General features: G+C 44.0%; 1 protein-coding gene across 3 annotated transcripts in view; it reads left to right on the plus strand.

Moving 5' to 3' along the window:
- Positions 1–13,903, plus strand: part of CACNA1I (calcium voltage-gated channel subunit alpha1 I) — a 1,904,325-nt gene that overhangs the window by 1,505,691 nt on the left and 384,731 nt on the right. The window lies entirely within an intron of this gene.

Raw genomic sequence — 13,903 nt, forward strand, 5'->3', positions numbered from 1 at the left:
ATTTTCACTATTTTTTTTTTTTACATACTGTCACCAGTGCAGTACAGCGTCATCATATAACTGGCATGGTGGTGATCAGGGACACTGACTGGCGACAGTACAAAAAAAAATAGATTTTTTTTTCGTATTACATTTTTTTCTCTTTTTTTAAGATTTTTTTTTCATATTTCACTATGACCAAAGTAGTATAATGTTACCATAGTAACATTGTACTACTTTGGGGAAGTGATCTATATATATGTTTTGTTTTTTACACAATTTGCTTACAGCAAATAGTTACTTTGCTATAAGCAAGCATTTAACTGAATGACATTGATTCATTCAGGATTTTTTTTTTCTTAACTGTGATTTGGCCACAGCTAATCACATGACACAGCTGGGCTGTGATTGGCCCAGCTTGTTCATGTGATCGCTGTGACCATTCACAGCTGGCCACACTTGTATACAATGGATGGCATGATAGGAAGCCATCCATTGTATACAACTGTCATGTGACCTGCTGTGATTGGTCACAGCAGGTCACATGGTACTGGCAACGGAGGCGGTGTAGCGGCAAGATCTGGCTCCCATGAAGATCTGTCCCCCTTGAAGCAACTGCGCAAGTCACGGTTTCAGGCATAGGAAGCCGATCGCCGATCAACAACCATATCAGAGAGCTGTCACAGTTAACCCCTTTTCTGCTGCACCGCTGATTACACTTACACACACAGCTGATCCCGCGGATCATTAGCCGCTCCAGCAAGATGGATCAAAGATGTGTATTGGGGAGCATCGTGGATCGGAGAGAGGACAGTTACATGGGGGGGGGTTGTGACATGTGGGAGTCAATGACATGGGGGGCCGTGACATGGGGGGTTCAGTGAGTGACATGTGGAGGACAGTGACATGTGGTGGGGTCAGTGACATGGGGAGGACAGTGACGTGGAGGGGGGCATTGACCGGGAGGACAGTGACGTGGAGGGGGGCATTGACCGGGGGGGGGCTGACTTGGGGGGACAGTGACATGGAAAGGACAGTGACGTGGGGGGGCATTGACCTGGGGAGGACAGTGACACATGGGGGGCACTGACATAGAGAGGACAGTGACACGAGGGGGGCCTGACATGGGGAGGACAGTGACATTTGGGGGGGCAGTGACGTGGGGGGGACAGTGACACTGGGAGGACAATGACATGGGGGGGCAGTGGCATGAGGAGGACAATGACATGGGGGGCAGTGGCATGGGGAGGACAGTGACATTGGGGAGGCAGTGACATTGGAGGGGGACCATGACATGGGGAGGACAGTGACCAGGGGGGGCCTGACATGGCGGAGGACAGTGACATGAGGGGGGGGTCAGTGACATGCGGGGATGTGACATGGGGAAGACACTGACATGAGGGGGTTCAGTGACATGGGGGGCCATAACATGTGGGGGGCAGTGACATGGGGGGCATGACATGCGGAGGACAGTGACATGTGGGGGGCCAGTGACATTAGGGGGGGAATGACATGGGGAGGACAGTGACATGTGGTGAGTGACATGGGGGGGCCATGACATGGGAGGACAGTGACATGTGGGGAGGACAGTGACTTGTGGGGGGAATGACATGGGGAGGACAGTGACATGTGGGGGGAGGACAGTGGGGGGACCTGACATGGGGAGGACAGTGACATGTGGTGGGGTCAGTGACACAGGGGCTGTGACATGGGAGGACAGTGGCATGTGGGGAGGACAGTGACATGAAGGGGGTATGACATGGGGAGGACAGTGCCATGTGGGGGGAGGACAGTGGGGGGGCCTGACATGGGGAAGACAGTGACATATGGGGGGGTCATGACATGGGAAGGACAGTGACATTTGGGGGGGATCAGTGACATGGGGAGGACAGTGATATGTGCTGGGGTCAGTGACATGGGGAGTACAGTGACATTTGGGGGGTCAGTGACATGGGGAGGACAGTGACATGAGAGGGGAAATGACATGGGGAAGACAGTGATGTGTGGGGGTCAGTGACATGGGGGGACATGACATGGGGAAGACACTGACATGTGGGGGGTTCAGTGACATGGGGGGCCATAACATGTGGGGGGGGCAGTGACATGGGGGGGTACTGACATGAGGGGGGGGAATGACATGGGGAGGACAGTGACATATGGGGGGGTCGTGACATGGGAAGGACAGTGACATTTGGGGGGGATCAGTGACATGGGGAGGAGAGTGATATGTGCTGGGGTCAGGGTCAGTGACATGGGGAGTACAGTGACATTTGGGGGGTCAGTGACATGGGGAGGACAGTGACATGAGAGGGGAAATGACATGGGGAAGACAGTGATGTGTGGGGGTCAGTGACATGGGGGGCCATAACATGTGGGGGGGGCAGTGACATGGGGGGGTACTGACATGAGGGGGGGGGGGAATGACATGGGGAGGACAGTGACATGTGGTGGGGTTAGTGACATGGGAAGGACAGTGACATATGTGGGGGTCAGTGACATGGGGGGCCGTGACATGGGGAGGACAGTGACATGCGTGGGGGTCAGTGACATGGGGGGGCCGTGACATGGGGAGGACAGTGACATGCGTGGGGGTCAGTGACATGGGGGGGCCGTGACATGGGGAGGACAATGACATTGGAGGGGCAGTGACATGGGGAGTAGAGTGACATTGGAGGGGGCCCATGACATGGGGAGGACAATGACATTGGGGGGGGCAGTGACATGGGGGGGGCAGTGACATGGGGGGGCAGTGACATTGGAGGGGGCCCATGACATGGGGAGGACAGTGACATGGGGAGGACAGTGACATGGGGAGGATAGTGACAGCCATGACCCCCCAATGTCACTGGTCCCCCTTCAATGACACTGCCCCCCCAATGTCACTGGTCCTCCCCATGCCACTGCCCCCCATGTCATTGTTCTTCCAGTGTCACTGTCCTCCCCATGTCACTGCCCCCCCAAATGTCAGGCCCCCCATGTCACTGACCCCCCTCATGTCACTGTCCTCTCCATGTCAGTGCCCCCCCTCGTGTCACTGTCCTCCCCATGTCACTGCCCCCCCACATGTTATGGCCCCCCCATGTCACTGAACCCCCCACATGTCAGTGTCTTCCCCATGTCACCCCCCCATATGTCACTGACCCCCCCAAATGTCACTGTCCTCCCCATGTCACTGTCCTCCCCCCTCCCCACTGTCCTCACCCCACATGTCACTGTCCTCCCCATGTCACCCCCCCTCATGTAACTGTCCTCCCATGTCAGTACCCCCCTCATGTCACTGTCCTCTGCATGTCAAGCCCCCCATGTCACTGCCCCCCCACATGTTATGGCCCCCCATGTCACTGAACCCCCCACATGTCAGTGTCTTCCCCATGTCACGACTCCCCCATGTCACTGACCCCCACACGTCACTGTCTTACCCATGTCACTTCCCCCCTCATGTCACTGTCCTCCCCATGTCACTGACCCCCCCAAATGTCACTGCCCCCTCATGTCACTGTCCTCTCCATGTCACTGCCCCCCCCCCTCATGTCACTGTCCTCTCCATGTCAGTGCCCTCCCTCATGTCACTGTCCTCCCCCAGGTCAGACTCCCCCAAGGTCAGTGCCCCCCCTGGTCACTGTCCTCCCCATGTAATGGTCCCCCTCCAATGTCACTGCCCCCCCATGCCACTTCCCCCCATGTCATTTTCCTCCCAGTGTCACTGTCCTCCCCATGTCACTGCCCCCCCAAATGTCACTGTCCTCCCCATGTCAGGCCCCCTATGTCACTGACCCCCCTCATGTCACTGTCCTCTCCATGTCAGTGCCCCCCCCCTCGTGTCACTGTCTTCCCCATGTCACAGCCCCCCCATCACTGTCCTACCCATGTCACTGCCCCCCCATGCCACTGTCCTCCCCATGTCACTGTCCTCACCCTACATGTCACTGTGCTCCCCATGTCATTCCCCACCCTCATGTCACTGTCCTCCCATGTCAGTACCCCCCCTCATGTCACTGTCCTCCGCATGTCATGCCCCCCCATGTCACTGCCCCCCCACATGTCAGTGTCTTCCCCATGTCACAGCCCCCCCATGTCACTGACCCCCACAAGTCACTGTCTTCCCCATGTCACTTCCCCCCCTCATGTCACTGTCCTCCCCATGTCACTGACCCCCCCAAATGTCACTGTCCTCCCCATGTCACTGACCCCACCACATGTCACTGTCCTCCCCATGTCACTGACCCCACCACATGTCACTGTCCTCCACATAAATGTAAAAAGGGGGGGGTGCAGCGCTATATAACTTAGCAAAATAGTAATGAATAAACACCGATAATACACACTAATAATAGTGACTGTGTGTTAATAACACCACTGAATGGTGGCTATGGAGAGAGGGAAGTGAAACAGTCCAATGGAGGAGTGCTCTTAAGATCCAGGATGATCTTCAGACGTCCAATGCTAGGGACCGTCAGGTGATAAAATATAAAGATTGCGCACTCACCAGATACGCAATCTTTATGCGCATTTGTGTAAATATCACTGGACCTCCTGTGTCATCATCCTGGTCTGGTCAGATCTGGTCAGCATATCCCTCATGGCCTGGTACCCGGATAGATGCAGCTTTTCTGTGGATTTGGCCGGTTCTCACCAGAACTCAAATAAATAGAAAGGGCCACATAGTGTAATATCCTTGGATATCTTTATTATAGGCACAGGATAGCAGAAAATCCAACATACAAAAATAGTACTGACCCAGATGCAAATCAAAGATAGGTAAGCTGCACCCCTATGAGTACGAGCCTTCGCTCGAAACGCGTCAAGTAAAGCTACAGCAGGTTGGACGCCTCACCGCCGGCGCCACGAGGGGCCCCGGCGGCAATCTTTGATTTGCATCTGGGTCAGTACTATTTTTGTATGTTGGATTTTCTGCTATAGCTCTGACAGTAGAGCCAGGTTGACAACTTAGGTTTCTCTTCCATTCTTTTAAGGAAACAGCATAGCTTCAGACAATTGGATTGTGCTGTTTTTGTTTGCATTTAGCATCCTACTCCTGCAGGTGGTATTATGACCCAATTGTCTAGATCTAAAATATATATTTTATAAATGTGCAGAAAATAATTTTATGGTAAGTATAAAAAAAAGTCATAGGTCACATCCCTGCCCCAAGCCCATTACTGGACAATAAAGAAACAAAGCTTCCCATCCCTTTGCTCATTCTGCTCTATACTCTGGTGGAATTTAGTGGGAAACAAGCAACAAAAGTCCAACAGAAAGTTTTACACTTTACTGTCTCCCCAGTCTAAACCCATACCTGTGCTTAATAGGGAGGGCTGAAGGGGACATATCTGCCTTAGCCCCTCCCCAGGCTGACTCCTCACATCCTATATCAACACATTCCTTTACAACACAAGTGCATGCAGATAACCTATAGGGTGAAGTAAAAGGGGTGCCTATTGTTTATGGATTTTGCATATACAGCAGGAAACTAGAGAACTTGCATAAATCTATTTTATTATTGTAGTTACATTAAAACACTTTATAGCATGTTTTGTGGCTACTCACCACTTTTTCAAAACAGGTGCATCACATATTCTCTAGAATAGATATAAAGAAGTGTCATTTGTAAGTTAAAATTATAGTAAAAATGATTAGTGAAAATTATATTAATAATTATAGTAATAATATTATTAATAAAAAGAACACGTAATCAGAATCTTAACCACTTGCGGAAGATTTAACCCCCTTCACGATCAGGCCATTTTTTGCTATACAGAGCTGTACTACTTTATCTGACAATTGCGAGGTCTTGCAAAACTGTACACAAATTACATTTATATAATTTTTTTTCACATAAATAGAGCTTTCTTTCGGTGGTATTTGATCACCACTGTTTTTTAGAACTGAAAATGTAAAAAAAACAAAACAATATTTCTTACTTTTTGCTTAAAATATATCAAACAAAACAAAATGAAAAACACAAAAAATGTCTTCATAAATTCAGGCCAAAATGTATTCTGCTACATGTCTTTGGTAAAAAAAAATCCAAATAAGTGTATATTAATCGTTTTGCATGAAAATTATAGCGGCTACAAACAATGATATTGATATTGGAATTGTATATAATACCAGTAATGTCGACAATCAGCGACTCATAGCGTGACTGTGATAGTACGGCAGGAATGCTGATACTAACTGACACTAGTGGGAACTCACTAACACTGACAACTGTTCAAAGGGTTAACTATGTGCCAGGGAGTGTTATTACTGTGTACTGTGAGGTGTTTTAATAGGAAATGTGCTGTTTTTAATTCCCTTTGCAGGGAGACAAACGCCGACACATCCTTGCTGACAGGAGTGAGATCTGTGCTGTTTACATACACAAATCTCTCTCCTGTCATTCTCTCTGCCGATCGCCTGGTCTCAAATATGAATTGCTGGCTGGGACTCTGTCCTCCTGACCTGGTGCCCTCCTTTTCTTCTGCGTATGGCCGGGACTCAGTGATTGACATGTAAGGGATCCAATGACCCCCTACACGGTAAAGCAGAATCACGTATATATATGTGATTCTGCACAGAGCGGCTGCCCTGTAGCAGTAAAGCTACATGTACTGGCCAGAAAGTGATCAATGATAACTATCATTAGAATTCTGATTACCACCACTGCAGAGTGCATTATCTAGCCTGTTATTGTCTGATTTTTTTTTTATAATGAACATGGTCCATTTAGCTATCCAGAAGGTATGAATCAAAATAAAAAACAGTATAAACATTTAATCTACACTAAAGGTAAACAATTTTAAAAATCAGCACTGCTAATAATTTGCTCCTGTGATCTGGAACACAGCTTTAATATCTATTACCATTGGTAAATTTTTTCCACTATGAGATTTTATAAGGTTTTTTTTCCTGCTAGAAAAGCAGAGATAATTCTACATATTTGTTTTCATACAGCTCATGTTTTTTGGCTCGACCACACACTTAAACACATTTTCAACTAAAAAAGCATAGGTGACAAAGATCGAACTGAATAGCAGTAGAGAGCAGCACCTCTTAGCATGAACTCTGATATTCTGCAAGTTTTATTCTGTAATGTCTTAATTTCTATAAGCTTTAATCATTTCCCCCATTAAACATCTTAATAAAGGGAGCATATGTATTAAACATTGACAATATGATTGCCAGTCTTGATGAATCTAAGGACAAGTTTTTCCCTTTGAACTGACATTTTTCATTGTCACTTTCATCATGGTCCACATTGACTTATGTGCTAGACAGAGCATTAGTCTTATAACAGAGATAAATAGTCAAAGACTTTGATCCTGATTCATCAAGTAGCAAATGCACTGGTGTGCTAACTAGCTTTTGAGGCATGCTAAAATGACATAGAATAATGCAAAAAAAATTTTGTTGTTTTAGATAGAATGTAGTTTTTTGTTGCTTTCTGTTTCCACAGTGCAGACAGTCAACTAAAGAAAATGTTGAAAATTTGAGTTGTCATCACAATAGAAATAGAGGGGGCAGTTTTCTTGCTTTGGAGAAAATACCTGTCACTTCCCATAGTGTCAACAGAACAGGCAGTGAAGGAAAATCTACCCAATGGGACAGAGATGGCAAAAAAATAAGAAACCTGACAGGGGTTTGACCATTCTTCACTCCATCCAAAATGAACAAAAAAAATTCTGCTTACCGTAAGTTCATTTTGGAAAACATGAATTCAAGAATCCTGAAACAATCAGGTAATACAGGATGTTGGGACACTGACAAACACAAAAATTGGTAAGGCAGCCACCATACAACCCCACTTCAGTTTTGTGAATAAGCAGTATGTAGAATCATAATTACATTGTCAACAAATAAAATAGTTTTGTGATGTTTTAAGTAAATTGCAATCTAGAAATCGAAGGATGTGACTGAATGGCTTTGGCTAACAGTTGAATCAGAAGATTGAAGATGTAAGGAGAAAGTGAACATCCTTGTTGTGTGACATTAGTTATATTGAACTGTTTGGATAGCATTCAGGTGATGCAGACCTGGGCTGATGGACAAGAGTACAGAGCTAGTATAACAGACAGCATTGTACCTTGAAAACCAAATTTGAGAAGGATATGGTTCATGTTCAGCCAGTGAACTCTATCGAAAGCCTTCTCTGCATCAATGGAGAAAAGCAGAGAATGCTTCTGTTAAGACTCAGCATAATGAATTATGTTTATCACCTTCTTAGTAGGAGGCTGGACTACTTAACGTGAAGCCCATTTGATCCAACTGGACCAGCATGGGTATAATGTTAATAGTCATTTAGCCAAAATTTTTAGTATAGAGCTTCACATCCGAGTTGAGTAAGGATAGGGGTTGGAAGTTTACTGGAATTATTGGGTTCTACAACAATACAACCTCCTGCACTCAATCGCAATGCTTAGGAGTATAGTCCACCAATATGGTCTGATGGTATGGTGCCAAAGGTCTTGCTGCCTTCTCAGGACTGTAGGTGTCCTCACTGAACTGGAAATAATGAAAGAAAATAGGGCGCACCGACCTAGTACAATACCAAAAACACCATTTATTAAAGGATACAGTGGATATAAAGTCAATACACCCATTAAAATGTCAAGATTATGTGATGTAAAAAAATTAGGCAAAGATAAATAACTTCTGAACTTTTTCCACCTTTTATGTAACCTATAAACTGTACAACTGAGTTGAAAAACAAACTAAAATATTTTAGGTGGAAGGAAGTAAAAATAAAAAACTAAAATATTATGGTTGCATAAGTGTGCACACTCTCAAACTAATACTTTGTTGAAGCACCTTTTGATTTCATTACAACACTCAGTCTTTTTTTGATATGAGTCTATCAGCATGGCACATCTTGACTTGGCAATATTTGCCCACTCTTCCTTGCAAAAACACTTCAAATCTGTCAGATTGTGATGGCATCTCCTGAGCACAGCTCTCTTCAGATCACCCCACAGATTTTTGATTGGATTGAGGTCTGCTCTCTGGCTGGGCCATTCCAAAACTTTAATCTTCTGGTGAAGCCATTCCTTTGTTGATTTGGATGTATTCTTTGGGCCGTTGTCATGCTGAAAGATGAAGTTCCTCTTCATGTGCAGCTTTCTAGCAGAAGCCTGAAGATTTTGTGCCAATTTTGACTTGTATTTGGAACTGTTCATAATTCCCTCTACCTTGACTAAGGGTCCAGTTCCAGCTGAAGAAAAACAGCCCCAAAGCATGATGCTGCCACCACCATGTTTCACTGTGGGTATGATGTTCTTTTGGTGATGTGCAGTGTTGTTTTTGTGCCAAATATATCTTTTGGAATTATGGCCAAAAAGTTCAACCTTGGTTTCATCAGACCATAACACATTTTCCCACATGCTTTTGGGAGACTTCAGATGCATTTTTGCAAAATTTAGCCGGGCTTGGATGTATTTCTTTGTAAGAAAAAGCTTCCATTTTGCCACTCTACCCCATAGCCTAAACATATGAAGAATATGGGAGATTGTTGTCACATGTACCACACAGCAGGCACTTGCCAGATATTCCTGCAGCTCCTTTAATGTTGCTGTAGGTCTCTTGGTAGCCAGACCAGTTTTCTTCTCATCTTTTCATCAATTTTAGAGGGACATCCAGTTTTTGGTAATGTCACTGTTGCACCCTATTTTCGCCACTTGATGATGACTATCTTCACTGTGTTCCATGGTATATCTAATGCCTTAGAATATTTTTTGTACCCTTCTCCTGACTGATACCTTTTAACAATGACATCCATCTGATGCTTTGAAAGCTCTCTGTGGACAAAATGTCAGGAAAGACATACATGAACAGCTGAACTTTATTTGGGGTTAATCAGAGGCACTTTAAATGATGGCAGGTGTGTATTGACTCCTATTTAACATGGTTTTGAATGTGATTGCTTAACACAACTACATCCCCAGCTATAAGAGGGTGTGCGCACTTATGCAACCACATTATTTTAGTTTTGTATGTTTACTCCCCCCTTAAAAGATTTCAGTTTGTTTTTCAATTGAGTTGTACAGTTTATAGGTCACATTAAAGGTGGAAAAAGTTCTGAAATTATTTATCTTTGTCTTGTTTTTTTTACATCACAGAAACCTGACATTTTAACAGGGGTGCGTAGACTTTTTATATCCACTGTATATAAAAAGTAGGTAATCTACTCACAAACACATGTAAGAACAAGCATGTAATGGGTTGCAGACGAGACCCCCTCAATGTCCACGATAGCGAGCCAGTGGTATAGGAAGTCTGTGTAGCATCCAAAGGCTTGGAGGGATGAACCATCTTCTTCAGAGCCAAAGTACCAAATGGACCAATTAACCTATACATCCTATATCTCAGTTTATTGATTACCATCCACTACAGTTAAGAGGAGGGAGTAAAGGTGTTGCCACAGAATATGTGAGCAAAAAACATAGTAAATACAATAAAACATTATAAACCATTATAGAGCAATGTTTCATTGGCCAACTGATATGTATGCATAGAAAATATAATGTCCAAATTGAATAATCAGGCCATACATATAAACTTGTAATAGTAATTTGAAGCCACATATCTTAGTATCATACTTTTCTGACCTTGAATGAAACTCCACAGAGATCAGTCTTAAGGGCTATAAAGGTACTGTTGTTATAATGTCATGTAGATAGATGCCTCTGGGGACATAATGTAAATTAAGAGGCCAGGACATATGGACAGTGAGGGGCCACATGGTGCTGTTCTCCCTTGGAGCACACGCCACATACTAAAAAGGAAACGACCAGAAGAGTGGGTGTAATTGTGTTCCACCCACAGTTCTGCAAACAAACAAGGGTCCTTCACAATTTCCACCCACAGTTCTGGTCACGATTTCATCACTTCTGATCATGCCAAAATTACGTCATCTGAACTCGCAATCTTATCCGGCCACTGCCAGCTCTACAAGGGAAAATTAATCCAAAAAGAAGCCCTGCACCCACCTAGTGGACCGGCTGCTCTATCACAACTAGCCCTTCCCAGGGGGAAAATAGATATTATTTATGGGTGACCATCTGATCACATGTGTGCAGACAGGAGGGTGGTAACAGGAGTGTTAAATGTTAATTATGCCAACCCACCAGCCAGCAGCTTGGAGAAATGGCTCATAGTCCAAACTATGCATAAATATATTAAATGCTGAATAATAAACACATAAAAAAAATTACAATATGAATGATCAAATTATCAAATTATATATATTATATTATGCAATATATAAAATCATATGCTCACTGTACCTGCATATTACATAAGACATATGTATAAGCCTTAATTAATAAAAAATGATAATAAATACATAAATATATAAAATTATGTGTAAAGAAGGGGAGAGGGGAGAAAAGGGGGAAGATAGGAAAGTTGGTGTATATACGTGTATGTACAAAATAACATAAGTTCAACTGCGCAAATTCCCCACTTTCACAATATACAAAGCTGCAGACACTTTAAGAGGACCATCCCCCGGAAGGCGTCTGTTGATGACGAAATGCATCGGGCGTTGTCTCCCTCGCTGTCCATCTTGGAAGCTGCACTATGAGAAGCATGTTTTATTTTACATGACACTGTCTTGGTTCTGCTATGAGAATGGCTTACTGACCTAAGTGGAATCTGGGTCCCGGTTACAACATAGAGGTTACAGTCTATATAGAGCCTTATTAGACCACCTATAACAAGGGGTCTTCTCATCTGGTAAGCCTCAATTTTACACATATGATGGTAGTCCGTTTCACGTTGGTGATTTATTGGATGAAAAGAAGGTCAGTACTATTATTATTGCACTCAAGAAATGCATGCTCTTTTTCACAAAGTGTTTGTGGAAGCTGTCATTCACGTGGACTTTGAACATTGTATTTTTCCTTATATGGATTGTATATGATATGGTGGAATAATTGTTCCTGAGATAATTATAGAAGGTTCAGTTTAGATAAGAATTGGACAATATCAGACTTGGAGGGTTGGGGTGTATAAGGGTCATTTTTGAGGTTATACAGCGACCCATAGAAGTCCGTGAGTGCATACAGTATGTGATTTTCTGTTAGCGAAGAATTTCCCCGCTTTATTACTGGACATGTTGAACTGGAGATTTAATTGGCATATTTGTCATACTGCTCAGACAGTAAGTTTCTAAGTTCACTTGTAAGTTTGGTCAGGGCTGAGATATCCTCCCTAGGGTTCAATTTAGTCTTGGTCTCTAGGTTGTGTGTGTCTTCCAGAACACACAACCTAGATGCAGGGTGGTATATTCTAATGGTAGGCATACCACTCACTTTTTCTGACAGAGATTTCTTCACTTTTTTTTATTCAGCCCACAGGCTGCTTAACCTCCCTGGTGGTATTCCTGAGTGTAGCTCGGGGTAAAGTTTCAGTACCACAAGCGGTAACCCCGAGCTACACTCGGGAATACCTTGCAATGCTGCTCCGGGATCTCTTCTTCACTTACCTTGTCCTGCGCTCCCACGATGTCCCTCCTGCAGTGTCCCCGACAATATGCTCCGGCGGATGCCAGCATTTGTCTTCTGGGTTCCGTTCCCTGCAACGTCGGGATGTACAGGGACGGAACTGGTGGGAAATTTGAAAGTTGTAAAAGTGACATTCACTAAATACACTAAAATCACATAGTATAACATTACTGTATCAAACCATTTCACATACATTTTGTCCCTAGTGCTTTGTCCTGTGATCTGCCTGCATTTTTACTGTTCTTTCTGCCTGGAAACTGAGAAATCTCCATGACGTCCAAAAAGCGTCCCTTTAGGTCAAAAGCAGTTTTAGACCAGCTAGAGAACAGTGATAGTGAATTAGAACCACTTGCAGAATTGAGTGATAATGATTCGTGGGGAAATTCGTCATCAGACACTGAAAACGTTTTTGCTCAGTGATGTGCGAACTTGGCGCAATATTTCAAATTTCAGTGTTTTTGGTTTGATTATATTACTGAATTAAATTTATTAATATTATTATTATATTATTATTTTTTATGATTATTAATTAAATTATAATTTATGATTTCGTGTTTCAAATATTTACATACCCGGCATGTTTACTAGACTCTTGTTTGGACAGATTTCAGTGAGTTATTCCTAAAAATTACAGGCCTACAATAAAAAAAACATATTTCCATGCAAAAAATGTACCGCTTTGAGCACAGAAATATGGACATAATCAGACCGCTAGGGAGGCTACAAAAAAAAAACATGACATATATGCCCAACAAGGACCATTACATGGTACAAAGTACATTACTGGACTTTGAGTGGTTACATCAGGATGATGCCTGCAGCTGCAGGCATCATCCTGGTGTCATTTTTTTCAGCCGGCGATTGGTTTTCATGTAAAAGCAATGCTAGTAGTTAATTAGCCTCAGGATTGCTTTTACGAGCTGCCTGAGAAAGTCGGGAAAGGCAGCAGGAGGGAGGTGGAGGCATCTCCTCCCGCTCCCTTCCACTACTTTCTTGAGTAGTCTTGTGTCATTGGGGAACCTGAGAATGCATCCAGGATTTCCATCAGTTGACCATAGAGCTGATTGGAGACTGGAATGGAGCCAATCATATCTATAGTCTAAGAAACCGGAAGCTACGAGCATTTCATCACTTTGGTTTTGCCGGATATAAACAGCACCATTTTTAAATTGGGAAAGCATCATATCGTTCTTGGTGAGGTCAAATGATTTAAGGGCATAGGAGATATCTAGAGTATAAAAGAACCCAGATTTATCAGAAAAGAAGAAAAGAATACCTGTTACTGTTTATTGCTTTCAAAGGGGTTAAAGAAAAAAAATGTAATGGACAGTGTAAAAATAATTATTAAAAAAAAGTACCCTCGCCTCCCCACGCGTGTGCGCAATGGCTTACGCAAGCGTCTGCCCCGTGTCAGCATTCTAGATGTGAAGACCCAAATGGAC

The sequence above is a fragment of the Staurois parvus genome, unplaced genomic scaffold, assembly GCF_062004578.1.
Source record: "Staurois parvus isolate SC_StPar_1 unplaced genomic scaffold, SC_StPar_1.0 ptg000316l, whole genome shotgun sequence".
Classification (NCBI taxonomy): Eukaryota; Metazoa; Chordata; class Amphibia; order Anura; family Ranidae; genus Staurois; species Staurois parvus.